General features: G+C 40.6%; 1 protein-coding gene and 1 long non-coding RNA gene across 3 annotated transcripts in view; one reads left to right on the top strand and one right to left on the bottom strand.

Annotated features, from left to right (window-relative positions):
• Nucleotides 1–13,739, bottom strand: part of BTBD7 (BTB domain containing 7) — a 56,293-nt gene extending 42,554 nt beyond the window's left edge. The window contains exon 1 of one of the 2 annotated variants that reach the window (XM_039552719.1): nucleotides 13,627–13,739. The gene's annotated coding sequence lies outside the window, so the exon portion shown is untranslated. The remainder of the gene's footprint in view (nucleotides 1–13,626) is intronic. The other variant, XM_039552720.1, reaches the window with a different exon arrangement.
• Nucleotides 13,740–13,931: 192 nt separating this feature from the next.
• On the top strand, nucleotides 13,932–27,588 carry LOC104686161. Its single transcript, XR_005601901.1, has 5 exons — nucleotides 13,932–14,091; nucleotides 16,278–16,489; nucleotides 17,254–17,358; nucleotides 26,617–26,698; nucleotides 27,450–27,588. It is a non-coding gene; the product is annotated as an uncharacterized LOC104686161 (long non-coding RNA).

Here is a 27,588-nt window from a genome sequence, read left to right as displayed (position 1 = left end):
ACTACCTGTCCTGACCTTCCTCTTTTTCCATGAATAAGACTCAGAGGCACTAGCACAGTCTCAGATTTTGTGGAAGTAGAGCCTCCAGTCTTGGAAGCATACATGCTAAAGGACTGAATGCCTATGGGACAGAGTATTGGAAAGAAATTGTGTAACTGGCAAGTAATTTTCTGTTCAAAGGAAACAACTGAAGTTTGAAGGCTCAGCTGATTATGCAGCCTGACACACATGCAAATCCATGCAAAGCCTATTCTGACTCCTTTTTATAATCCAGTCAAGCAATCAACCTTTATCATTATTCAAAATTAACTGGATGATACAATACCAAGATGCAACTGAAACAGCTGAAAGGTTGTGGTTTGGATTAGTTCCATACAAAAATAAGGAATGGATAATGCTCTTTATGACATGGGATAATAAATCTGTGTTATTTCATTATTTAATGCATTGGAAAGAAAGAAAAACCCAATAAGCAAAACACCAGAACTTAAGCCACATCAGCAGTTACCAGCTCAAGAGGGAAAGGAAAAGCAGCTATAACTAGATTACGAAAGTGACTGCATTACTCAGTGCTTTGCTGAGAATCCTGTGTTCCAGCCATCACAAAGAACCCTTTCTTATAGTTAAGCATGAAATGTACAGCATTTTCTCTTCCATGAAGTAGTATGCTTCTCCATGAAGAAGTTTTTTCAAAATGGAGGTGATAACACCACAACAGTCCTAGCTTTTTATTTCTAGATTTGTTGAGAATCATAGGACTGAATTTTAGTGGGGAAAACCCACCAAGAAACAACCTGTACTGATTTTCAACCTTTTCTCTGAGGAATCAGAGTTAAAGTTAAAAGAACTATGCTCAAATAGAGCACAAAGGTGTGCAGTCTTGAAGATATGCACACTCCAGAAACTGAAAACACTGAGCAGCATTTTAACAGTTAAAAAACCCCCACAGAACTCACAGGAATATAACCTCTTTTCAATGCTGTCTTTGCAAATAGTGCTCATAGTAGGATTTCTCATGATCAGCAAAGCAATTCCAAGTACGATGTGAACATGTCACATCCTAGAAGTAATTAAATAATGTCATTAACAGGGAGTGACAGGTCAAATCACTATCAGCAGTGTGGAGGCAGGGGACATCAACATATTTATATTCCTCTAAATATAAAAAATTCCAGCAGCTAAAAAATTCAAACACACAAAGCACACAGAGACTAACTGAATTACAGCAGCACAATCCTGCACGGAATAGGCAGTTCCTCCCAAGCAACTTAAATGTCTTCATACACTGGCAAACAAATTTTCATCTCTCTATGTCAGTGATCCTTCCAGCTGGTTGCAAAAACACACTAATTTACCAAAAGTCTATTCTGATTGATAACATTCACATGAAAGACTTAACTAATGTTCCTGAAGATGAATTCAAAACACTTCTTTCAGCCAAATGAGCAAGAACTCATTTATTGCCCTCTAGGACTCTCCTGAAGTGAAATGACAACATGTATTCTTCAATGACTTTCCATTTTTTCACAAGTTAACTTGAAAGGAACATTATCTGATTTCAATGCAAAACATCATTAAATCTACTTTGTAAGAAAATCAGAGAAATCCTATCCACCAAATCTTTATCAATATCACTGAACAGAGTAATTAGGTATGAATATATCCATTTACAGGAAAATGAGGATAATTAATTTTAGCCAATCTAGAGTAATTGCAACATAGTTTGACATACTGTGATAAATTTTGAGGAGTCTAAATGTGTTTCAAAAGGCCTCTTCTGAGCAAAAATCACCCACATGCTTTTGTTTCTTAAGAACAGCAAATATTCTTTGGTTCAGATATATGAACGCATCAGTTGTTTAACACAGAAAAAGGAACTTCCAAATAACATGAAAAGTACCTCAGAAAAAGGATCAGACTTTTTTTTTTTTAAAGTAGTCTGCTTTTTCTTTTCCCATCAAAGTTCAGACCAACACTTAATTGTCTTGTCAGGCAGTGACCTAACTCATAGAGATTTCAGCTACATTCTGCTTTGGATACTGAGGTCAAACACCAGTCTGGTAAGACCACTGCCCTCATCAGTGTGCCTCCAGATACCGACTGTCCATGATTGCAGCAATACCCTTAGTCACCTGTTCCTTTTCCCCCTCTGGAAAAGGCTAAAGTGGAGCAGAAGTAATAACCTTCCACATGAAGCTCTACCACCTTTTTACAGCTTATTTCATGGGCTTCATATCCCAGTACCCTTCATCTGTCAACAGGATTACTGCTTCTTCTGGAAGAGGGCAAGCAGTCTTTCAACTCTGCAGTCTTCCCTCCCCATGGAATTGTATTCTATTTAGTCTGAGAGCGTCCCCCAAAGATCCCTGTCTCATTAAGAAAGGGAATTCTTCCTCTTGCTCAAGCTGCGACCCAACCACAACACAAAATCCTGTTTTCAATTAACAAATCTACTACAACGGGAAAATCTTGGCTCAAACCCCAGTCATATGGAAGATCCATATACCCTACAGTTTCCTTTTACTGGAAACATTTTCCCTTTTTTCCAGGCCCAATGATTTCACAGAAAGCCATTTACTCTGAATGAGGATGTCGGAGCTTCCTGGACACAACAGTGCTTGTAAATTCACTGCACAGTTGCATTCACACTTCCTCTCTGAACATGCTTCCTCTGAGAGTGCATTAGAGTCTCTGGTAGGACAATCCCAGACACTGTGCTCTGTACCTACATAAGTAGGCAAGCAGCATCCATCCTATCTTATGACTTACTATTTTCAACTTATCTTCAAAAAAGCAACCTTTTGATCACTCAGCTTTAGTTCCCTTATTAACTTCCACAGCCTGAGTCATCTCTGGTGATGACACTGCTTGGGGTTTTCACATCAATAGCTCCAACATCAAAGCAGACTAAAAAGTTTTGGACCCACATACTGATCAGCTTTCCCATATGGGTGGCCTCTTTTAATAGATCAGATGAAAAATTACTTCTATCTTAATTTGGCTGCAATCAACTCCTCACCCTGCCAGCCAGTCATTGTATCAGTAACAACATCTTGTGGTATTTCTGTTGCTTGGAACATCATACTTCATGACTACAGTGTTTCTGTACAATACTCTTCCTTTATATACAAGCTTCCAAGATGCTTGGTAACAATACACAGCTCATCTCTTTCCACTGAAACCCCTGCCTGTGGCTAAAAAGTGCCACATATCCAAAACAATTTTCTCTACACGCCAGGCCTTAATACACCACCATTCCTTTACTTCTGTACATCATCCTCTCTGCGTCCTTTTGTCATCGCACAACAGCATTTTCACCCATTCAGCCTTTCTTCTTCAATATAATAAGTCTGAAGTATTGGTTGCTAGCATAATTTCTTACACATTTAACACTAATAGGTACATCTATAAACAATAGAAAAACTGGAAGGTGGAACATGAAAAGGTGTGGTAAAGAACTCAACAGGCAATCTAGTCCAGTCATTTCATGAGACATCAGGAATTTTATTGAAAAAATAGTGATTTTCCTCATTGAAGAAAGCATTAAGTTACAGCCATAAAATGGACTCACTACAGCTACAGTTTGAATACTTTTAACAGTAAGCCACAAGTCTTGCATCCAACCAAAACACAATTGCAATCTGGATTTAAAATGCATTATTTGGTGTATACAAACCCAAGCTGGTTCACCAATACTGTGGTCCCATGCACATTTCCTCAGCTCCAGTGCTCGCTGCAGCTACCACCAGCATGTCCCCAAAGCTCCTCCATTGTGTCAGCAACTAAACACAGATATTCTCTTCGGTGAGACTTTTTTCTCTCCAGTGTAGTTAGCTCCCTGCACCAGTTTACCAAATGGCTCAAGGAACCCAAAGGTCGCCACAGAGAAGGAAGAACAGCAAGGTTACTTTGCTCCCCACAATCAAACATGACATGCAGTTTGACTAATACCCAGTTGACACAGTCTTCAAAAAATAAACATTCCCAGTCCCCGTGCACCCATTCCTGCAGGAGAGCTGTACCCCTTCATTGTAGAAGACATTTGGAAAGCCACCTAAGTCCTGAGGACCGTGTTTGTTTTCAGTTGATCCTTTGGTGCTGCCCGAGTACAGCACTGCCTCTATCTTCATTCAGCCAACTACCACTTTCAATGAAAACATCTTACTTCAAGTGGGCAGCGACAAGACCACTTTTGCAATATGCTTTTTCTTCTCCATAGCTCTTAAAAAATTAACAGTAGGAAAAATCATCTGCAAAGCAAGGGCAGTCCTAGCAGAAAAAGGCAATTTAGACAGCAGAAACTACTGCTAGGATTCACGATTTCAGTGCTCCCTGTATCTAGCTGGTTGATGGCTGCTTCTTTGGCCTGCACTTACTTTCCTCTGTATTTGTGCAGTTTGTTCCTCCCTCGGTTAACAACGCTTCACATAGCTGTCATCACTGCTAAAGAGGTCCATGGGGTCCATTTTTGCTTTTTTGAATGCTTGGAGAATTTTAAATTTGCAGTGCCAGAATATATGCATCTAGGTATTACTCATATAGGGAAAAAATATAAGGCCAAGCCTATGAGAATTTTAATATATTCCCCTCAATCTAGTGAACTCCTCCTCTGACAGGGAGAAGCTAACTGCATGCCGGACTCACTGCCTGTCAGCTCATCACAGCTATATCAGCGTGATCTGACACCACCACTGAAGTCAAACTAACAGGGAACTGTACTTTCCCCTCACACTCCATCATCCCAAGGGGTTTTCTTGCTTCCCCTCACACTACATACAGAGATTATATGATCACAAACCAAATAATTTCAAATGGCTGATCCATACCCCACTGCTGTAGAGAGAGGCAGGTAACAGACAGGGAGAGGGAACTCTAGAAGATTTGTCTGACAGGCAGCTAAAACTGGAACAGGATGCCACAGCTCTGAATATGAAGAGAGAAGACTATTCCTATTAGACTGCCTCACAACTCCACAAAACTATACCCCTGTAGCCATCTTTTCTGTTCTCTCTGAGTGACTGTTCAAGTCGCTCTGCCCTGGCCCAGAGTGACACTCATATCTTGTTGACACTCACATCTTCCCCTTGTCTCCCAATAGCCACAGTCACTCCCAAGTCTATTCTGCTCACTGCTGCAAGAAGTAATACACAACCAAATTGTAAAATTCATTGTACCTAGTATTTATACAACAATTGACTTATCTGAGACCATGTAAACTGGTTATGCACTGCTGCCTCCCTGAGCAAGGGTGAAATTCCTGGTCAAACCCACAGAACATTTTTCTTGTATTTAGGTGCTTTTAAGACAACTCCCCCTCCCCCCCCCCCCCCCCCCCAAAGAATGATGATTTTATACATGTTCATATTAATCAATTATTATCTGTATATACTAAGATTTTAACAGTTACTTTAAAACATACACATTTGAAAGATGTCTCCTTTGATTGGACTCTTCTGCATGGCTAATTTAAATTCATTAACTTCAGGAGAAAATTTTAAGAGCCAAACTGACTTCACCAACTAATATTTATATCATAACATCTGACGCCAAGAAATCTTTCTATGCCATATACTTCAAAGATTTCAGCCATTTTGAAGATAGTAGCAAAATACATCAATATTGCAATACTTCCCCTCAAAAGTTACACCAGTAACTTCAGTTTCAGTAGTTACCTTCATGAATACCTACATTTAGATTCCATGAAAGTGTAGCAAGAACTAAATGCTCATAAACTTTAAGGTGTGTCCTGCCCAAAACTACAGGAATTCATTTCAGAAAATACACTTTCTCAATGATAAAAGAAATCAATTAAGGAAGGAAAGGCTTAGTCAGAAAACCAGACTAGTACTTAGCCTACAATTAAGTTGGAGCTTTGTTTACATTTTCCCCTTGGCAAGAAAAGGAAGTTATGTCTTCCACATTTCCTGCAACAAGCTCTCTGCACTTCCAAAGCATTTTTTTTGTCCTGTAACATGAATATGCAAGTCTTACAGAACAGTCAAAAGAGCATCACACATGTTGAGATAACATGTTGTTTCTGAAAACAGAGGCACCAATCATGTACACATTTAATTTAATTAATTCAGCAACATCTACACATAACTCATGACGGCAGACTTTTGAAGGCTGCTGAGTTAGAAAAGCTTATGGGGTGGTTTTCTCCTTAACTATCTGCTAAGGTAGATCTGCCCTTTGAGCAGACTGTTGATGTGCCTTAACTCCTCCTTCTCCCCCCACAAGACTGAAGCTTTTCAGATGCCCCAGATTATTAAAAAAATAAATAGATTTTTCAAAGAAATCAAACAAAACTTTTAGAAGGAAAGCAAAAGTCTGTTGCATTGTACTAATTACTAACTCCATTAAAGAATCCCATTGCTCCTAATGTAATTTTAGACCAATTTTTGTTCATCTTTCTCTCTTATCCACAACTGTCCTTGATACCACTATTCCTTCACATTCGAAGAAAGCGCAAAGTTCAGAAACTTTGCCAGCCTGTGCTCTACTTCCCAAACCTCCTTTGATTCTTCCAAGTCTGTTAATCCAAATGGGAGACTTTGAGCCAATAATTAACTGAGAAATTATGCAGTAACAAAATTACTTCAGATATTCTCAGCAGAGAAATTCAAATGTCTTGAGAAACTTAGAAAAAGACAAAGGGAATTTTGTTTTACTTGCAGTGGAAAAGCCCTGAGTAGTATGAACAGATATTTTAGAAAGTTTGTATTAAGATTGTACTTCTGATTAACATCATTTTCAGAAGACATGTAATTTAAGCTTTAAGACCAACTTCAAGTAGTAACTGTCCAGGTTACAACATCAAAGACTGTGGTCAAATGCAGTTAAAGACAAGCAGCTTTGATGCAGTGCAGAAATACATATAAGAGTCACTTTACCAGAGGTTACCGGGTCATCAGATCTGTGCCTAGAACTACAAAATACTATTAGACGGGTCTTATACTGTATGTTAACCTTACTATGTTAGATGGGTATTTCGGCATTTCAAGTCCAACTGCACATTTCCAGAAGTGCTTAATGGAAGACTAAACCCTACATTGATTTTAATGACCAAATAAGATGCAGGAGGTACTTTTTGACCGAAATAATGTACCTTTTAATGTATTTTTAAAAAAGGATACACCAAATTATTCTCTTAAATATTATCTTTGGCTATACAAAAAAACCTCCAAAAACCAAAACAATCACCCAAGCTGGGATTTGAGAATTTAAAGCAGTAAACACACATGCTTACCCAAAATTTAGATAAGCTAATCATGAAAATAAACTGCAGAGAAGATGGAGATACTTGATACACTGAAAGTGTGGAGGGGCTCACATGGACACTGAGTAGCACCTCATGCTGTCATACACATTCCTCTGTAGAAATTATGGTGCTTGCATCCAGCTCACCAGTAACAACTGTTGCCTTTCAGTACTGACACAGCTTAGCTTATCCCTCGTTCAGTACCAAGGCCATCACTACACTGATAAACACAAAGCTTTCTCCAGCATGCATTTTGTCAACTCAGCATTCTTCTACATTGCTTGTCTCTGTAGTATAATAAAAAAACAATTTCAAAGACTTCCTACAAGTACCTCATTACAGACTGGCAAAGGTATTTTCAACTTAAAATGATGGTAATAAGCAATTTGATCTATTTCAGAGAGTAGCAGTCACTACTAGAATGACTTTAAAGAAATCCATGAACCTATTAACATTACCTACTCTACCTGCATTCTAGACATTTTATATGTATTTCATTTCATCTCTCAAGATGTCTGAAATTGAGATGCCCAGTACAGGATGAGCCAAGGTACAAGACATCAGTCTTTAATATAGTCACATGTTCATTAATCTGGGATTTGCTGGGGTTTTCTTAAATGGTTAATACAAAATTGCACTGTGTATATGCCCGCACTCCTTCCTTCTTCATGATGAAATCTTCTGGTCATTCAGTTAAGTATCACAAGCAGCTTCAGAGGTTGTTAGCCATTTATGTATTTTAAGACAGACATCTGGGTACATGAGAAAAACCCTCTAAATGGCCTCACATATAAAAAGTACTTCAGCACAACCTCATCTTACACACTGCAGAATTTAAGTGGATAAGCACTGTAATTATCATAGCAGCAGGAAGGCTTTAAATAAGACATCTTCCTAGACAAAGTCAAAAAAATCACCAAATCCACAGCAAACCCAGTTCTCATAGTCAAAGAACCACTTCTCCCCCACCTTTACATGAAGAGTCATCATTTGAAAAACGCTAAAGCAGAAGATCGAAAGAGATCAAAGAATAAGGGAGCACCAGTCAACAAACTACTCTCTTGTTGCATTCTGATTGTATTTGCTATGTTAAAATGCTTTTAATCAGCTCTCAAGCAGCATTTCTAATATTGGGGTCAGGAGAAAAAAAGTATGAAAAGGAACTTTTGTCACTCATACTGATTATTTTTAAAGCACTTAAAATAACCTACCCATTTACAGAAGTGTTTTATATACTTCATTGCAGTACAGAGATTTGGAGTAGCAGATGATAAGTAAAGCAGCACTTCAATTTTTCATTAATGCAACGTAATCTACTTGGTCACTCAAAAAATACTTCAATTTTCATATAAATAGGTATAAAATTTGACTCATGTTGGATGCCTTCACAAGACACTGGTATTCTTGTTCTTTGTAGATGAAATCTTGATTAAAATCTCAGCAGCAGACTATGAGAACAGTCTTCTCTCACCCAAACTGCAGTTTAAAATACACAGGCAAGCACACACAGATACATTTTGCAGCTCTACTGATCACACAGAGCTTCTGCAAGTTCTGGGTCACAAAATAACACAACCAACTAAAGCACCAAGCAGCAGTCACTTATTACATTACTGTTTCCATCAACTCCTTCGAGTTTAGCCATCGTTACCATCAGCAGAATGGTAAAGTGTCCTGCTAGTTATCCTGAAACTGGGTTTTAACAGATCTTGGACAAAGTTTCCAAATTAGAGGAATCTTGCATATCATTAACAAGCTTGATCTCTCTCCGAAGCACTTCCCACTAGGTAACACTGAAGATCAGAAGTGATGGAGAATGACAGGAAAAAGAAATTAATCTTAAAAGCTGCAAGTTACCATACTGAAATGATCCTGTAAAAGAAAGAGGACAGAGTAGAAATAAAAAGGCTCTTTAACAATATGGGGAATCACAGTAACAGCAGCACTAGAAAGATATTCTTAAAAAAAGGGATTTAAAAAAATTAAATTCTACCCTTTACAATTTACTACAGTTGGTTGGAAACAGGATATGATATGAAAGAAAAGCAAGGATGAATACAAAAAATCCAGTCTTTCTAATACAGGAAGAACTGAAAAGACAATGACATTTGAGTGCCACAAGCAATATACAGTATGAATGACCACTGAATTCAGACAAAATTTGAGGACAAAGATCAAATAGGATGTAGAAAATGATCAGTCAGTTATACAGGTAACAGCTCACACAAGAATGCCGAGATCGAAAACCAAAATAAGATCACTAGAAGATACTTCTGAAACAAACTGATTTAGGAAGATGTTGCCCGAAACTCTACACCACCACACTTTACTGAAAGTTTCTTCTTAATCAGTTTTGACTGCTGTTATTTTTTCTTGCATGTTTTAGCACTCAAACATCTAAATAACCAGTTTAAATCCATTGATGATGGAAAACCCCCAACAAGCTGGACTTGTCTGCAAGGACACCAGTAGTTAAAGTACACATTCAGTAGTGTTTGGTGTAAGCTTGCACAACACCTGCACACAATGGAGCAAACAAATCAGATTTAAATTTAACTAAGTATATAGTTAGGTATGTACTTGAATCCAACACATGAGGCAAGCTCCCTGGCCTCACCTCTACACTGTGCTAGCAAACAGACTTTCTACAGCAATGTGATGACCCAGAAGAAGGATCTGATATAAAGTTATTTTGTGCTTTAGTGGTTTATTTTTCAGACAGATCAACTTCCTGAATGTTTCAGAGTGAAGCCATGTAAACAGCCCTACCAACACAGCTGAGGGGACTGTGCAGGAAGTAAGGAAAAGCAGCTGTGGACTTAAAGTATTTAAACCAATTTTGCTACTAAGCATCTATCAAGAACCTCACAGGCATCCTTACTGTTGTGGGTTTCCCCTGCCAGTGGGATAGGGAACAGAACCAGAAGGCAAAGAAAAAACAATGCAGTAAAACTCGTGGGTTAAGATAAGTACAGTTTAATAATTGAAATAAACCAAAATATAATTATGGTAATAACAATTTCAGATTTCTTAGCATCCATTCATTACACAGAAAGCAGCATTACTGATGGTATCCTTCTTGGGAGACATGCAGAACAGCCTATGTGGGTGTAAAATGCAAGACTAGAATCAAATGTTGCATCTGCAGTCCCTTCTTATAGTTCAGGCATACTGGTAAGCCAACATAGGAAAGAGCATTCTAAAAATCCACAACAGCTTCTGTCCAAAGATTTAAGGATACACTGACAAGACTTATCCTTCAAAGAACCTGGGAAATGAAATAAAGCAATAGCTAGATGACCCACTGGAAGCTCACCTAATACATCTGAACTAGGATTCCTGGTCTCCACTGCATGTACAATAAAGTTGCGCATTGAATTTCCAGACTAGTGTGAAAAAATGGGAAAAACCATTGATCCGGTAACAGAACTCAAAAGCCATGTAAATGCGTTAAGAAAAAGCAAACAAACAAAAAGAAATTTAGAGTTAATATTCAAACTTGCAGTTCTCTGTCAAGATTTGCTGTAAGAGCAGATTCTCATCAGTCTCGTTAAGAACATAGTTATTTCTTTCTTAGTTCAATCTCACAGTTTCCCTATAGATCTATTTATTGATTAGTGTGAACTACATGCAGTCCATCAATATGTCCATAGGATGTTTACATTCATCTTACTGTTTGCCTCTGAAACGCAGTCAGCCACAACTATCTTGGTCACCACAGTGTGCCCAAGACATCAGAATAAACTCACTCTTCTTGCATGTGGTCTGGTATATCAAGACCAAACAAGCATCAGGGTGGAAGAGGAGCAAGCAGGGTTAGTGTTACCTCCTCCTACAGCCATGTGCAGGACCCCAAGACACCACATCACCAATGCAGCTTGCTAATAAGACAGAGGAAGACATAGTCCAAGCCTAAAATTTGTCCCCAACAAACCTGTAGATTAATTATCATCAGTGACAATTAATCTGTAAACTTGACACCATGTATGCAGCAACTTTGAAAGGCCGCTTTCAAAATGAAGACTCAATATTTTGTTGTTAATTCATCAAGCTCTGGCAGTTCCACTGAATTAAATTCAAAGAGCTGGCTGCAAAGGCAGCACATTCTACTCTAATTTAACAATGAGTAACATAGCTTCACAACACAAAGTTTGGAGCTTCTCAGACAAGCTTGAAAATTAAGAGGGGAAAAAATATTTAAAAATCACTACGACAAATCCATGCAAGTCTTCCAGAAGAGCTTATAAAAGTAATTCTATTCTTTCATGTCTGAGTCTTTGCAAATCAGTCCACACCAGCTATAAGCATTACACCACCATTGTATCTATGACTCAGCAAGGGAATCTGGACATATGAAGAGAATTCACTACTGTAAGAGGTAAGGATTTTTAAAATGGCAACAATTACAACAATGCCGCAGTAAATGAACCAAGACAACTTGTGACTGCGCTCCTTGTATGTTTAAGCATACAAACTAGACTAGAATGTCAAACCCATTTATACATTGGCTAAAGTCTGAAAGCAAGTAAAACAATGCTGAGTGCAGCTGAGCTGAAATACAAAGGGTTCAACAGCTGTTTTCATCTCCAATGAACAAAAACAAACACTGGCTGTACATTTGACACAAAACACTGAACTCCATTTCCAAGATTACCTGTGTGCAGGCCAACTATGCAAGTCTAACTTCAGCACTAAATAAAAACCAGTGAGCAGCTGGCAGCTTTGTGTTGTAACTTAAGATACAAGCTTGATTTACAGAGACATTCATCACGTGTTTACATATAAGCACAAACAGATAGTACTGTTTACAGGACATTATTTGACACAGCAAAGTAGCAAGTTCTTAAATGACTCAATTATGCCTTGGTCAATCAACTAAGACTAGTTATCTAGTTGATAAATTACTCCAAAAAGGGAGAAAACATCACAATCCATACCTTCTCAATACATTATCTTCATCCAAATACTCTACATAATAAGCACTCAGACCTTGCCTTGCAAACATCACGGTCCACAGAATCTGTATGTTACTAAAAGACTTCTGTTCCACCTCCTCATAAATAATACCTACAGAATTATTTTTGGTACATTGGTAGCAGACTCTTAGTCAAGAAGGGATGGAGGAAAAAATATTTTCATTGAATTCTTAAGCAAAAGGTTCAAGTCGAGAAGAATCTAAGAAGGAATTCCCTCCCTGCACCACCCTGTGTGAAGGATACTAACACAGAACTAAAATGAAATATTTGAAACAATAAAGGAGAAGTTTAGAAGACTCATCCTCTTCCCTAAGATCTTTCAAGCAGAGTAAAGCTTTAACTCCTCAAGCTTTTCAGTGCATCAACATGAGTTATGAGGTTTAAAAATTTTTTATTTGAGCTTCAGGTTTTATTTTCTCTATTTCTAAATGAAAACAGAGTATACAAGATGTGGTAAAACCTGAGGTGATTACATCGCAATGGTATATCTGCCAAACACTTTAAATTTGTTATTATATTACACTGGTTTGAAGCAAAGCCTCTAGCGATGCTACACTGCCTAAGGTAAATTCTCACACAAACTATCATTGCATCAACACGTATTTTATTATCCTACCGTCGTATTTTATGTTAGCACTCGACATGTGTGTCATCTTTCACCCAACGGCCTCAAATGGGATGGCGGAGAAGAGCAAGTAGAAACACGAACCAACAGAAAACCACTTATCCCACTGGCAGCAGGAATATTCCAGAGGCACAAGCGAACACATCACCTACAAAGCTCTCCAAGTTTCTCCAGGAACACCGCAGTAACACCCGTACAGAGAGGAGCGGGACAAAACCCCACCTGTCCGGGGGCAGCAGCAATCTGCGGGCCACAGGCACCGTCACGGGACGGGCTGACCGGCACCGGCGGCAGCCCCGCAGCCACGGCGGGCGAGCGCGGCCGCTCTCGCACCGGCCCCACACGGGCGGAGCTCCGCAGCTGCGGGAGCACGAGCCCCGCACCGGCTCCTGCGGGAGACGGCTTCAAGCACCTCTCCGGGGCTCCCGCGAGGAGCTGCGCCGGGGCGGAAGGGAGAGAAGGAGGGAGAGAGGGAGGGAGAGAGACAAGACCCGACAGCGCGGGCAGGCACAGCCGAGGCCGCTGCCAGCGCTCCGGACCGCGGACCTTGCGGGCCGGGGAGCGGCACGGGGAGCAAGGCTCCTTCCCACGGCGGAGCGCTGCGGGCTGGGAGCGGCGCGGCGGGATGAGCTGCCCGCAGCCGGCCCGGCGGGGCGCGCACTGAGCCCCGCCGTGGGGGCGTCGACGGTCTTGCCCCCTCCCCTCCGCCGCCGTGACACCAAGCCCCCGTCCCCCTCCCAGCCCGGCTCCCCTCGGTGCCTCACCTCCGGCAGCCGCTCGCCGCCGCCATCCTCCCGCTCAGCGCCGCCCGCTCCCGCCCGGCCCCGCTCCGGCCGCCGCCATTTTGATCCCGAGCTCCAGGCTCGGCCGGGCAGCCGGAGAGCGCACGGCGCCTGCGCGGCGGCGGCGCTGCGGCGCGCGAGCCACGTGGTCCGGGAGGGCGGGGCGGGTCGTGGCTGAGGGGTCCCGGCGCGGGGAGGGCGGCGGCGGCGGCGGCGGCGGCGGCGGCGGCGGCGGGTCGGGGGGTCGGGGTGGGTTGGGGTGGGTTGGGGTGGGTTGGGGTCTTTGGTGCTTTTCCCCGCACAGCTGCTCTGGAGTCGTGGAGAAAAGCCGAGCCCGGCGTGTGTGCCCCTTCCACGATCCCCGTTCCAACATCGCGTGCACTCCCTGCTCTGTGTGACACATCTCCTAAGCTTGTTGCAATGCCCAGATGCAGAGGTGTCTGCAATGTAAGTGGTGTGTCAGCACATGTTCTTTGTCCTTGAGACTAACATAAGCTGCTTATATTAAGCCTGTGTCTGTCTCCTTGCTTTGCCAAACTGCTATGAGCTTGTTCCAAGCAGGCCACAGTCAGAGTCCAATTTTATTGTTTGTACTAGGACTATATACTGCTCACCTGGAAATAAACTCCCACCACCCTTCCCTCTCTCAGCATGAAGAATTAGTATTTCACTCGCCTAGGTGAAAATAGGTGCCAGCAGTAAAAATGCTTCTAGCTTTTTTCCACCCCTGCTGGTACCACTCTGGCTACATTTTCTTCAAAGCAAGGTGCACGTTGATACAGTGAGGATGAGCACATATCTGCCACTATGTCTGTAAGTTCACTGTTTTCTAAATCAGTGAGAGTCACCAAAAATACATGTCAGCATTTTATAAGAACCAGAAAAACCCTTAAGTGAACCGAACAACCTGTGCCCTGTAAAAGAATGAAGCACCAATGTCTATATATGAGAAGGTCTGAGAAAAGTTTCATGCATGGGCCAAAAATATGAATAAATCACAGCCAGAAAATATTCAGTAAGCTGAAAGCCACATTTATGATCATTCCTGGTTGGTAAAAGCAAGCTATGACTGATTACATCCCTTCCTGATTCTGCTGACAGTCCATTTCTGGAGGGAAGCCTTCTTCCCACTTGGCATCCTGCTGTCCTCCATCTCTGTAATTAACTTGCCTGAATGCAGCAGACCTCCCTAACTACCACTTGGCATAGCATCCCATAGTGCTCAGCAACTTACCAAGAAGCTAGGGAAAAAACAACCTCTAATATATTTGCCTGTGCTGTAGACTGTTTTCTTACTGGTTTCAGCCTAAAAACAGAGGTGAAACACATTTGGGTTTATAGACAGTATTATGTACTCCTTGGGGTTTTAACCATCTTAGTTATTTATACGTTCTCCGAAATTGTAGTATACGAGAGCATCACAACCTTTGACCTCCATATCTGCACAGTACCAGAGGTGAGGGAATTCTTATCACTGGAATTTAATCAATGAAGTTCATGCTGTCAGGGTTATGCTTGTATCTGTTCAAGGGGGGCTATTTCGTGTAAATGGGATGTCTTTGCAAACTGTTGTTGCTTTTGTTGCTGTCGTCATGAGAGCTCATAAAACTCACTGGCTGGCAGAGCTCAATCTCTTTGAGCTATTCCCTGCTAGAGCCTTCCCACCTTCTATTTCTGTCTCTTTTCTTGTGCCTGCCCTAGCCTGCTTTCCATTTCCTGCTACTAGGAACCCTGATATGGAATACCATATACACAGTGTTCACCTTAGTTTTATTTTACCCTGTTTTTCTGTAGAATTGTGTTATATATGTTCATATTGCTTGCCTGGACATATAAGGATTTAGGTCTATGACCTCTGTGCTAAAATATTTTTAACTCATTGATGCATTTCTCATTTGGGTCCTTATGGACACTGCAACTACAGGAAGAGCTTCATTTGCCTGAGCCACCAAAGTCAGGCAACCAACAGACAGAAACTATTGAAAATTAAACTGCAGTAGTTTTAAAACACATTAAACTGTTAATTTAAATGTATCTGTTAGGAGAAATTGTTGCAGATGAGGTTCTTAAGTATGAACAGTGTGAGACAACCCCAGCCTCTCTATATCATTCATGATTTATAATATTGTTACAATTTTAGCAGTGGCTTGCTGAGAGCAGCATAGAAGTAAGAATGAGTTGAAGTTAAGTAAGTAAGGTTCAGGTCACACAACTCTTAGACTGAAGGGAAATAGTACACCAGCTTGGTTTTCAGGTGACAGGAACCAGTTATGAATTTGTTCCCAAAGTTCTGTAGGTAGGTGAAAAAGTCCAGTCAATTCTCCAGCAAACCTGGCTCATAATATTATAGGCAATGAAAATGAAAAAGGAAAAGAAGTCTTGCAGGCTGAATGTTTGGTTCGTTAATGGTCTTTTTTAATATTCTAATACCGTTAACTGGAATATAGTCAAAATGGATGGTTAGATTGAAGTACCAAGATCTTGCTCTGCAATAGTCATCCTTTTAGTGGCTAAAATAAACCTTCTTTCTTATGACTCAGAGACAAACAGTGTGTTGGGTAACACCTTATGGGAGACATCTGGCAGGTTGGAAGTGACGATGGCTACTATGTGCTTTCTTTTACTTTTTAAAGCATAGAGGTCACCCCTTGACTGCAGCACACTGTCATTGTCTTTGAGGATTGTGTGGTCTCATGGACTAGACAGCTGGGAAGCGCACCACAATAAGCTGACTAACTCCTTCTGCCACCTGGGATCTTGGTGCAGAAGACAGGTTATAAAACACTGAGTTACAAACCTTGCTGTGGAGGAGTGGGAAATGGAAGCTAATTGCATTTACATGCAGGTAATGTAATGTTTTCTGAGATGAGAGGATAGGAAATTCACACGGTCTGACAAACACCCCCAGAACATGTGCACTCACATCACTTCCCTGATCATTTAATTATAATCCTCACCCCACATTCTGAGAAATAAATTTGTCTTCCATTTTTATCAGGATTGAGGTGTTTGGTTTGATCAATTTAAAATAATCTCTTGATGTCCCAATGAGTAAAATCTGATATATGCCTTAAATATTGTAAAATGTCATCTCCTCTTTAGAACAAAGAGCAGAGTGAGAATCTGTCTGAGCTGCACAATGGTTCTCAGTACCTCTGCTCATACAGAATGATTCAGTGCTTTATTCATGTTTTTGCAGGGACTTCTATAAAATACTTACTGATGATAATCACTGTACATATACATTGCTTTTTATCTACAAACTCAAGAGTGTTAGTAGGAAAAATTGATTATGTGCCACGACTTATTAAAAATAGAACCAAACCCAAAGTCTATTGTAGTTCACTTACCCTTCATTTGTACTAGGAAGATCAAGCTTTGGAATGCCCTTTGGATGATATTTATCAGAGTTTATTGAAGAGAAAATACACTTCAAAAAAACCCCCAACCAGTTCACTTCCATTGCTTCATTTTTTGTCTGTGATTCATTTCTTAGACTTTTAGATGTTTCATTTCATTTTCATTCCAAATATGTACTGTTTGTGATTATTAATAACATATATTGTGTTTATTATTAACATATTTATTAATAACATATTTCCTTTGAAGAAGCACAAGGGAAGGAAGAGGCATCAGACTCCATGTTAAATGGGGAGGCCTGGAAATAAGTCTCTGTCTGTGGAACAAGCCTGCATCTTAAGAAATGAAGATAAGGTTGGTGGTGATTTATGCCAGGAGGTTAAACCTTACAGAATTAATGGTCTGTGAAGGCCGTGGGCTAACAATGCTGGGCAGCCCATGGCCATTACATTTAGAAAAACCTACACTGAGAGATACAATCAAGATCTCAAATTTAAGCACACAAAATTAATTGTCTTGCCTGCATGACCTTTATGTAGCTAACTTCTGCACATTCACAGGGAATATCTCTCACTCTGATCACCAAAGCATTTCCTAAAAGGAATGTTACCTTATTGTAAATCAAATTTCATTTGGATTAAACTTTAGTTGGGTCCTTAAAAGGCGGTTGTTATCTGTACATAAGGGGGTTGTTTGTTGTTATTGAAGCTACAATGTCACTGATGGTCTTGGTGAGGGTATAATCACTCATCCTGTGGCTGCATTCCTTGGTAAATTCTCATTGTAATTTGTCAGTACAGAGAAAGATGCCAAAACCAAACTGCTGCTGCTGCTGGCAATTGCTTGTGTTGGCTGTGTAAACCTTCACTGCTGGTCTTTTCCTACCATGCAGTACTTATCAAATGGTGCTTTTCCCCCCCATTTCTGTGTGCAGTGTGCAGAATGTAAGATGTTTGTGGAATGAGCAGTTACTCAATACATTGATCTCTCCCCACAGTTCAGTGTGACACTATGCCTACTTTGCAGCACAGTTCAACCTAAATGCAGAGTTGCTAACTTCCTGAAGCCTTTTCTGTGGCACCTGAGTGCTTCACAAACACTAATGAACTTCCAAAAAGCAGTTGCTATATCCACCCTATCGATTACGATGTGAGGCACAGAATTATTCAGATGGAGAATCTGCTTGTTGTGGGGGCTCAGCTGGGTACCCAGGCCCTCACGGGCACTGGGCAGCACTGTGGCATCTGCCATGCTCAGGGCACATATCCTGTCCCGTTCAGCTGCAGCTGTGAGCCTGCCCTCCTGCAAACTTGGCGCTCGAAACATGAAGAGCAAACAAATAACCACAACTTATGAAAAGTTTAAGTAATGACTGATTATTACACTGTTATTCTTTGGCAAAAGCAAGGTTGGATTCCCAGGAGAGCACTTAGCTAGGAGACGGTAATTTTTCTTCGTAAAATTTCCTGCCTCATGCCATCTGTGCCTTCCCGGCTCTGCAACATGCTGACCAAAGATCAGCATATGGACAATATTTTTTTTAAATGTGCATCCCTGATTTATACCGAGAATAGGGTCATCCTATAAATCATCTATCTGTTTAGAACCTGCTATGACCCAGTTGGATCTGGATGTCATAAAGTGCAGTTACTGATGTTAAAAAAAAGTTATCCACTGGAACCTAGATACATAGCATCTGCTGAATTTGTAGCACTGACTGGAATTTGTCTATGTATTTAATGTATGGATAAAATAACTAACTGATTGGGAAGTTAATGTTAGAAAGGTGACAGTAGATGATCAGTGGGAGGTACAAGAACTGATGGCATGCATATAAAGCCTGTTCATAGAATCAATTAGGTTGGAAAAGACCTTTAAGATCATTGAGTCCAACTATTAACTCAGCACTGCCAAATTCACTATAAACCATGTTCCTAAGCACCACATCTAGACATCTTTTAAATCCCCCCAGGGGTATTGACTCCATCACTATCCTGGGCAGCCTGTTCCAATGCTGGATGTCCATTTCAGTGAAGAAGTTCACACACAGAATCACACACAGGATCATTTAAGTTGGAAAAGATGTCTAAGATAATGGAATCCGACCTTTGACTGATCTCCGCTCTGTCAACTAGACTGTAGCACTAAGTGACACATCCAGTCATTTCTTGAACACCTCCAGGGATGCTGACTCTGTCACCTTCCTAGGCAGCCCATTCCAATGCTTAGCAACCCCCCCTGTGAAGAAATTTTTCCTGAAATATCCTGAGCTGGAAGGGATCCACACAGATCATCTAAGCCCAAGTCCTGGCCCTGCACAGAACAGCCCTGAGAATCACACCATGTGCCTGAGAATGTTGTCCAAATGCTTCTTGAACTCTGGCAGTCTTGGGGCTGTGTCTACTTCCCTGCTTCTTTGTACTCAAGTTGAACTGGTAATCCTCCTGAGATGCTGCTTGATCAACAGTGGACAAATCTTGTAATGTTATTACTGCTCCTTGTTCTACTGTCTCAACAAAGAAACCTGGATGATGAACCTGTTACCAAGCTGAGTAGTGTCTGGATCAGACTGAGTGAATCTGATTTCTGAAAGAGGTAGGGCTACGAACAAATTGAAGCAATCAATCATTGTCAGTGAAAGAGAAACGCTAACAATATCTTCAGATGCCGGAAGTTTTTGGAGTGCCAAGTAAGAGCAACAGGGAGAGTAGCCAGTGGTCTGAGTGATGCCTTTTCCTGGTCTTAAAATCAAGAGTCAAACACGGTTAGAAGGGAAAAAGGGATTTTACCTTGGTATTTATTTTAAGGATCCTTAGGTGCACCACATCCAGGTTGAATGCACCTCGATGCCCACTGCAATGCACACCCCCAAAAGATCTGGTGTAACATTATAGGTCTTACAAATTAGCATATCTATCAAAGATTCCCCATTCAGAGGCTTGAATGAGCCCCCCTCCCCAAGGAACCTTTCCCGGGATGGTTCTGTTTTAGTTTACAAGAATGTGTTCTGGAGAGGACCTTGGGGTCTGGGGCACACTATCCTCTACCTACGAAGCTTCTAAAATGTTCAGTCTCCTAGCTGAACAAACAAGTCCAAGAATGTAGGCAAAAAGCACTAGGAATACAGAAGTTGTAAAAAGGTATAACGGGTATAAAAGAACAGGCAAAAATCTTCATGGCATCATGAGGGGGAGGCAACCTTGAAAGAAGTAGTGAACATGATGGAGATCTAAGCTCCCTAAAGAGAGCAGAGCATGGTAATGGACTGCTCTCAATCAGCAAAATTTTCCTAGTGTCAAATCTAAATATTCCTTACTCCAATTTAAGTTCACTACTTTTTGTTCTGTCAACAGCAGACATGGGAAACAGGTTATTCTTAGTCTTTTCAATTACTTCTATTGTACAAGACTGGAAGACAGTCACCTTCTCCTCTGCTTCTGTACTTAGACTAAATAATTTTTCAGCTTTTCCCCATGGATATGTTGTGGTTCTTGGTTGTTCTCCTTACACTTCTTTGTTGTCTTTGTGATTAGTTCACAACTTTCTTGAAGTCCAGGTCCCAAACTAGATGCCGGATTGCAGTACAGGTTATACCAGTAGCATGTGCTGTAGGGGACTCCTTCAAATGCTTCACAGATATGCTTTTGTGTATTTTACCTTCCAATTTTGTGTATTTTACCTTACCAATATTTTACCTTCTTGTATTTTGTGCTATTAGCTATCCTGGGTGCAGAATTTTCTGTCCTTTGTTATTTGTATAAATTTTTCCTTGTTCATGTTGAATTGCATGAATCGTGACTGAGACAAGTTGGCTTCATTACACACATCTCCTGTTCTTTCTCCACTTTGCATTACCCTGCAACTGTGCCATTCATGTTTTTTAAGGAAGAACAAATTTTCTGAGACTTCTTTTCCTCTTGGTCATATTTTCCTTAGGATCTGTGAGTTCACTGATTTTCATAGAAAGCAGACTTTATTGCCTTTATTTTCCTATTCTTCCTCATTCCCTTCACAAAAATGAGGAATACTTACTTCCTAGTCTCAGCTACCTTTTCTCTACATTCTCAACCAGTTTCTCTCTACTGCTTGCAATGAAATGGAAAGTGAGCTCTCTTCTACCTCTATTCAGAATAAACACATCACCAAACATCTTCTAAGAGTCTTCTGGACAATCTGTTCTCTATCTTTTTCTTTTTTCCCTTAATAAATATGCAGATGCTTAATCTCCATGGCTTACAAATCTGTGCCTTTGGCTGATTCTGCTAGCTGCTCTCAAAAACCTTGTCTGTATCATCTGCCCTGTTTAGTGTTTCTGTAACACCACCCTTGTGCATTCCCTTCGTTATTATTGTGCATATATTAATATTACAGGAATATAGATTTTTCCACACTCAATTGTGCAACTTCAGTAGTAACTGGTTTACTGTATTTAAGATTCCCAGGTTTCTTGTTTATCTCCTGTGTTTCTTGCATTAATAAACAAATATCTGAGATGTTCAGGGAATTGACTCACTGTCCTTCACAGCCCTCTTATGACCCTTATGAATACAAAGCAAAGATACCGATCCCCACTTCTTGACAAGGTGGACTGAACATCTATCCAGTTATTTGTAGAACAGTGTTTCAAGGAACCCAAGCCCTTCTGCTGCTACCATTTATGCAGACAAATGCTCATTTTCAAGATGTCTTTCTCACTGTCTTGCCCTTAAATCACAACTGGAAGAATAAAAAAGAGTTCAAAGTGACTCCCCTGCTGCCTCACCCTCGCTCTTTGCACTTCACAGTTACTACCCATCCCTTCAGTCTCTCTTCTAGCAGTATCCATGGCACTCATGTGGATGAAGAGCATGAGGAAATAAGCACTAAACTGGTGGGGCTTCCTCATCTAGTTCCAGGAGTTTGAGTTCATGGTTCTTGGAACAGCAGTACAGAGTACTGTGGGGGCCTGCCCAATTCAGGAAAGGTTGATGCCACTTTTTGTCTCCTCCATGGAGGTTTTGTGTCCTTTGGAGAATGTGGCTTTCCTTCTTTCATCTTCTGTGCTAAATCATTGTTTGCTGCCTGGACCCTGGCTCCTTGACTTCAAAAGAAATGCCTTCTTGGAAGAGTGGCATATTCACCCCCAGCTGCTGATGCTGCTATAGACTGCTTCAGCTTGCCAGCTTCCCTTTCTGCATCCTGACCTTAACAAAGGGATTGAGAAGCAAAGTAAGTTAATTAGAAGCTAATTAGAAGAAGTCCAGAGATTTTTCTCACGCTATGCATGAAGACCCAACTCCTGGAAAGAAAGAAGTTATGAAGCATTGACTGAAGATATTTTGCCTTTTCAGACTGAGAGGTGCATAAGAGAACAGTGTTGGCTGTTCCACAGGTGGGACTGACCTGTTTTGCTTCCTGACAGTAGTAGTGCTGATGGTGCCAGGGGGATTTGCAATTCCACACCAAGCCACAAAGGATTTCAGAGATAAATGAAATGTTATTGACAGGTTTTAGTTAAGAAGTAACAGTTAATGAAAACCTATGTCTCCTATTGTGAGATCTGAGATGACATTAAGAGTGTTAGCAGTGTCTTGTTAGGAGAGAAAAAGTGCATGGAAAATTACACAAATACTGACACTAAGATTCTGATGAGTCTTTTAAATATGAAGGTAAGGTGAATAGGTCCTGTATGAACATAATGGGATCCTATTATGTTCGTGGGATAACTGCTGGAGATGAGGGACTGTATCCCTAGAACATCACAACCAAGGATTAGAATTTGCTGTACCCGCCCACAATATATATGGAATGGGTAGTACTCATGTATCCCATGAAAAGCATTCGAGCTAACAGAAGGGGTTAGAGCACTTGCCTGAATGAGATGATTGCTTTGGAAGTCCCTTTTAAATTGAAGTAGGTATAAGCTGTGTCAGATGTAGTTCTATGTTGACTGATGACTCAAGAGTTTTTGGATGCAGAGTGTAGGTGCAGATCCTAACAGATAAAGTGAGCCCTGAATACAGTAAACTGAAATTGATAGCACATCACAGTGATTTAAATTAATAATGTGCTGAAAGCCTGGTTTTGCTTACGTTTCAAGATTTTGACTCTGCCTCCCTTTTTACCTTTGAAGTTAACATTCACTGCAGAGTGATCTTTGTTTTCTCCCAAGCACTTTCATCCTCTGCCTCAGGCCTTCTCATGTACATGGGAGGAGATCTGTGTGAAAGGTTTTTTCAAATCCCTCCCTAAAATTAATTTCTGCTATGAATCTTTTAAGCAATGATAAGCTGCTACTGTTTGCTGTGCTGCATATGGTGTTCACCTCATTACTCATCACTTTTCCCACAACATGTATGTTTATTTTTGACTCAAGCTCTGCCCTTTCAAAATAAAGGAGCCTAATGTGCCAGAAGGTATTACCTTGGTAAGACCAGTTCTGCTTCTGTAGACCTTTGCAGCTGTCTGAGGATGTCAAAGCATAATCTGTCTGTGAAAGTGGTATTTTAGGGTAAAGATAGGCCTCTGAGGCTTTCTTGGGACAGTGAGTCCACCAATTCCTTTTATGATATTGGAAGAAAAATTGAATTAATGTCAGATCCTGATAATTTTTCCCCTTGGTGTCTGATTCTCCTCCTAGTTCACTTTCCAAAGAGTTGTTTTATTTGACCTGTTTAGACTCTAGCGTAGCTCCTACAGTAGTTTGTATGTTGCCATATGGATAGCATCCAGCCTTGTGGTGTAACATCTACTGGCAGTCCATACCCTGCTGAATTACACCTGTGCTCTGGAGACACCAATCCAGGATTAGGCACGGTGAGCAAGTCTTTTCTTGGAGCAATGGAACTAATGCAGCCAAGCTGTTACATCACTGCTTGGGGATATTAACCTAATTCCAAGGGTAGTATAGATATTTAGCAAGGTGTTGGGCATTTCTTTGCTGCACACCAGAGATGTGCCCTTATATTCCTACAGGTAGTACACACTTTCAGTCTGTATTTCTCTGCAAGCAAACTTTGGAGGTAAAATGAGTGTTGCAGGCAGAACACAAAAATGTCAAAGACCACCGACAGAAACAGATGACCCGGCTCTGGACTGGACCCAGGAATACTGTATCCTCCAGAGCTGAACATGGCAATTAATTTGTGATACCTACCTACAACAGAAGAAAAAGCTAAAAGATACGTGTTCTCGACACGTGATGAAAAAAGATACAATACCTCTGGTGATTTTAAAAGTAGGCACAGTGCATTTATGCAAATTGGACGAATGGGGGTACCGACTGGCTTGCTTTTGCAAGCCTCCAGCTGATAACAATCTGTTATTGGGATAAATTTTTCATTGTCTTGTCCAAAATCCAGTGTGTTGAACAGTCATACCATAGGTTGTCTCCTCCCTCTGTCTGGGTTGGCGTAGTGCCACTGTCCTCAGTTGTACAGTGCCAGTTTATACCAGCTGGGACTCCCGACTATGATTTGCTTATTCATCAGGTTCCAAGGGGAAAATATAAATAGTACTTAGCTCTCTTACTGCTCTCTACAAAAAAAAAAAAAAAAACCAACCAAACCAAAAAACAACAACAACAAAAATGGGAGTCTCTTCTGCATTTAAACAGAAGAGAAAAGCTAAATACTGTTCAAGGTAAAGTACTGAAATTTTGGTGTCTCAAGGAAAAGGGCAAAAAGCTGATATTGTCCCACTAAAATTGATAGAAACACTATCACTGGCTGGCGAATGTAGGATAAATCTTCAAATTGTCATAAAGGCCCTTTAGGAAAGTCAAATAGCTTTCAGAGGAATTCAGAATTTCATTGCTTCTACCAGTGTTAGCAATATATGGATTATTTTTGTGATTGCAAATAAGGGCAGCAGCCAGTTTGGGTCTTTACCAGACAGAGAAATACCTGTCGGAAGACCCTGCAAAATGCTCAGCTTTTCTCAAAGCAGTTGCTTTGTATTGAATGTGAAACAGAATCTGAAGCAGAAAGCAGCATCCTTCTTATTGTCCCTGCACTTCCCAGGAAGCCCCTTTCAGTGTCTGGTGGGTCAGACTGCCTCTCACCCCCCCAGCACACTCAGGAGCAGCCAGTCATACAGCACTGTACCGTTCAGAGGCTCAGATTTTCAGCTTTCATTCCACATTTAGCTGTTCCAGAACTGTGGGAGAAATCTTAGCCTAGTCATGTTAAGTAATCCCTGTATTCCAGCTCTTACACCATTAACTGTTGTTTGAGTTTACAGAACAAAAATGTTGTATACTGCATACATCAGCCAAAAACACAGCAGAGAATATCTTTTGTCCCAGGTTTCAAGCAAGTTTTAAGTTGTTTTTCATGCTACTTAGTTAAGTGGATAAAAATCTTATCCTTCAGGAGAACAAAACCAGAGCAAAGTCGTGGTACACCCAGCCAGCTGTAGGTAACTGAGCCTGCTTGGTGTTGCACAATGAATTAGTGCCACCTGCAGTGTGAAATGGGTCTTGAAGATGGAAAGCTGTCAGAGGTTTAAACTGCACACAAAGCAAAACAACATGCACAAAAGATTACCTTACTATTTAAAAACAAATAAAGACACGATAAAAAGCCAGAAAAAATTAAATTAAAAGCTTGCTATGTATTAAAATAGCAATAGAAAATTTAACATCGTTTAATAAAAGTTTTGCTTTTGAATATGCTTGATTCCAACATAGATTGATGTAGTCATGCGGTACAGAATTTTTTTTCTCAGGTCGTTTATTTTTGCTATTGTTGATCTTACTGAACTTGAAGTAAATGACAAAATGCCACCTGGTGCCCTTCTTAATAAGCTTTGTGCAGTAGCATATCAAACCTGCCTTTGGTCCTCTGGTGTCATTGGTATTACTTACCTAGACTTCAGGAGGAGAGAATTGGAACTCAGTTGAGTAAATTCCATATTGTGTAGTTTTCTGTGTTAATGCAGTTAATCAAAACCTAGGAGCATGTTGCCCTTTTGAAGTGCTGTGCTCTTGACCAAAGCACATGAACATTTGATTGGGCTTTACCTATTCACTTAGGAAGTTCCCTCCATTATTTCTTATGTGCTCTGTTCAGGCAGTAAACCAAAAGGGGGGATTTTATGATGATAAACTGAATGATTCACTGCTTTCTCCCCTTGTACAGTCTCACAGCTAGAGGGCTGGACCCAAATGCTCTTCAGCCTTTATATGCTGTAAATACAATTTGGGATGGAGAATGTGTTTCTGACAACTGGACGTGGAGTTATCCTAAACTCTTACACAAATTGGCAATCAGGTTCTGAAAGCAAGAGCAGCTTCCCAATTTCTTCAGTACCTCAGTGCCTAAGTGGAACCTCTAACAGTGACCGCTGAGAGACACCGATAGAGATTGACTTCTCCATTTGCCACTACTGATATTTCTAAAATTAAATGGATTTGAGAATAGGAACTGGAGAAGCAGGTTCTGATCTCAAGGTCCCTCACAACCTTCCTCAATGCTCCCCTCTCTCTCCTTTCCTCTTAGCTCATATTCCTCCTCAGTATTAATATGTCTTTGCACTTAGATCCATTGTTTTCTTATGTCAGTGATATTATGTCTATTGTACTTAGGGTAATACATGATAAATTCAAGAACATAATTTCTTCTTTTTTTGTAGGTGCTATGCAGAGCAGGCTTATTAAATGTTGAAGCAATACTTGCAGTAATATAATGTACCAGCCATTCTTTCCAGGAAATTAGTAAGTATTTAGAAATACCCATTCTCACTGATTAGTATGGATATTGATTCAGAGAGCTGACACCAATTGTGAAAACCTTGTTTGATTTTCTGTGCCTGGGAGCAGTCAGGCATTGATTCATCCCATCAAATGTCACTGCTTAACCAAGTTGTCTTTGTTAGGACCACAGCCACTCTTAAAGTCAGTAGAAGAAGAAGAAGGCAGTCTGCATGGTAGATTCAGATTTTAGGTGCACATTGGTAGAAAGGGAGGATCTATACAACTGAAGAAATCAAAAATTATGATAGAAGGAATTTATGGTGTCCACACTCCTAACTTAGATACCTCAATAAAGTCTGGGGCATGAATTCACTGGAGACAGGAGGTAAGAGGAAGGACACTATTAATATTTTTTTTTCTTTAGAATCAAAACAGCTGTAAAATTATGAACAAGAAGTCTGTTACATCTGTGTTCAAGGACACAAGAATTAATCATCTGGTTTTCTTAGAGGAAGGATTATGTTAAAGAAATACCTGCTTTCAATTTTTCTTCTGCTCAGAAACAACCTGAAAAATATCAAATACTCAGTAAATGCTCAAGGCAAAATGCTATCTATAATTAGCTCGTAAATGGTTTGTTTATGCAAAACACAGTGATGACTTCGGTATTATTAAGCCTGCTTGGGCAGTGCTCTTAAGCAACATGTATTCCGGATTATTAACACGCAGCATCTGATTCCAGCATTTGGTTCTTCTGTCTGATACATTCTAGAAATTCAGGAGAAACTTCACTCAAGGGAATGAGCTTTTCCTCTTCGAAATGGGAGCGGGGCTGAGCTCTGCCGTCCCCAGGTGGCGGTGTGCGCCCTGGAGAGACAGAAACGCCCCGGTCGCGGCTCGGGGACGCCCAG

This window comes from Corvus cornix, chromosome 5, assembly GCF_000738735.6.
Source record: "Corvus cornix cornix isolate S_Up_H32 chromosome 5, ASM73873v5, whole genome shotgun sequence".
NCBI lineage: Eukaryota > Metazoa > Chordata > Aves > Passeriformes > Corvidae > Corvus > Corvus cornix.
This window is presented reverse-complemented; position numbering and strand designations above follow the sequence as displayed.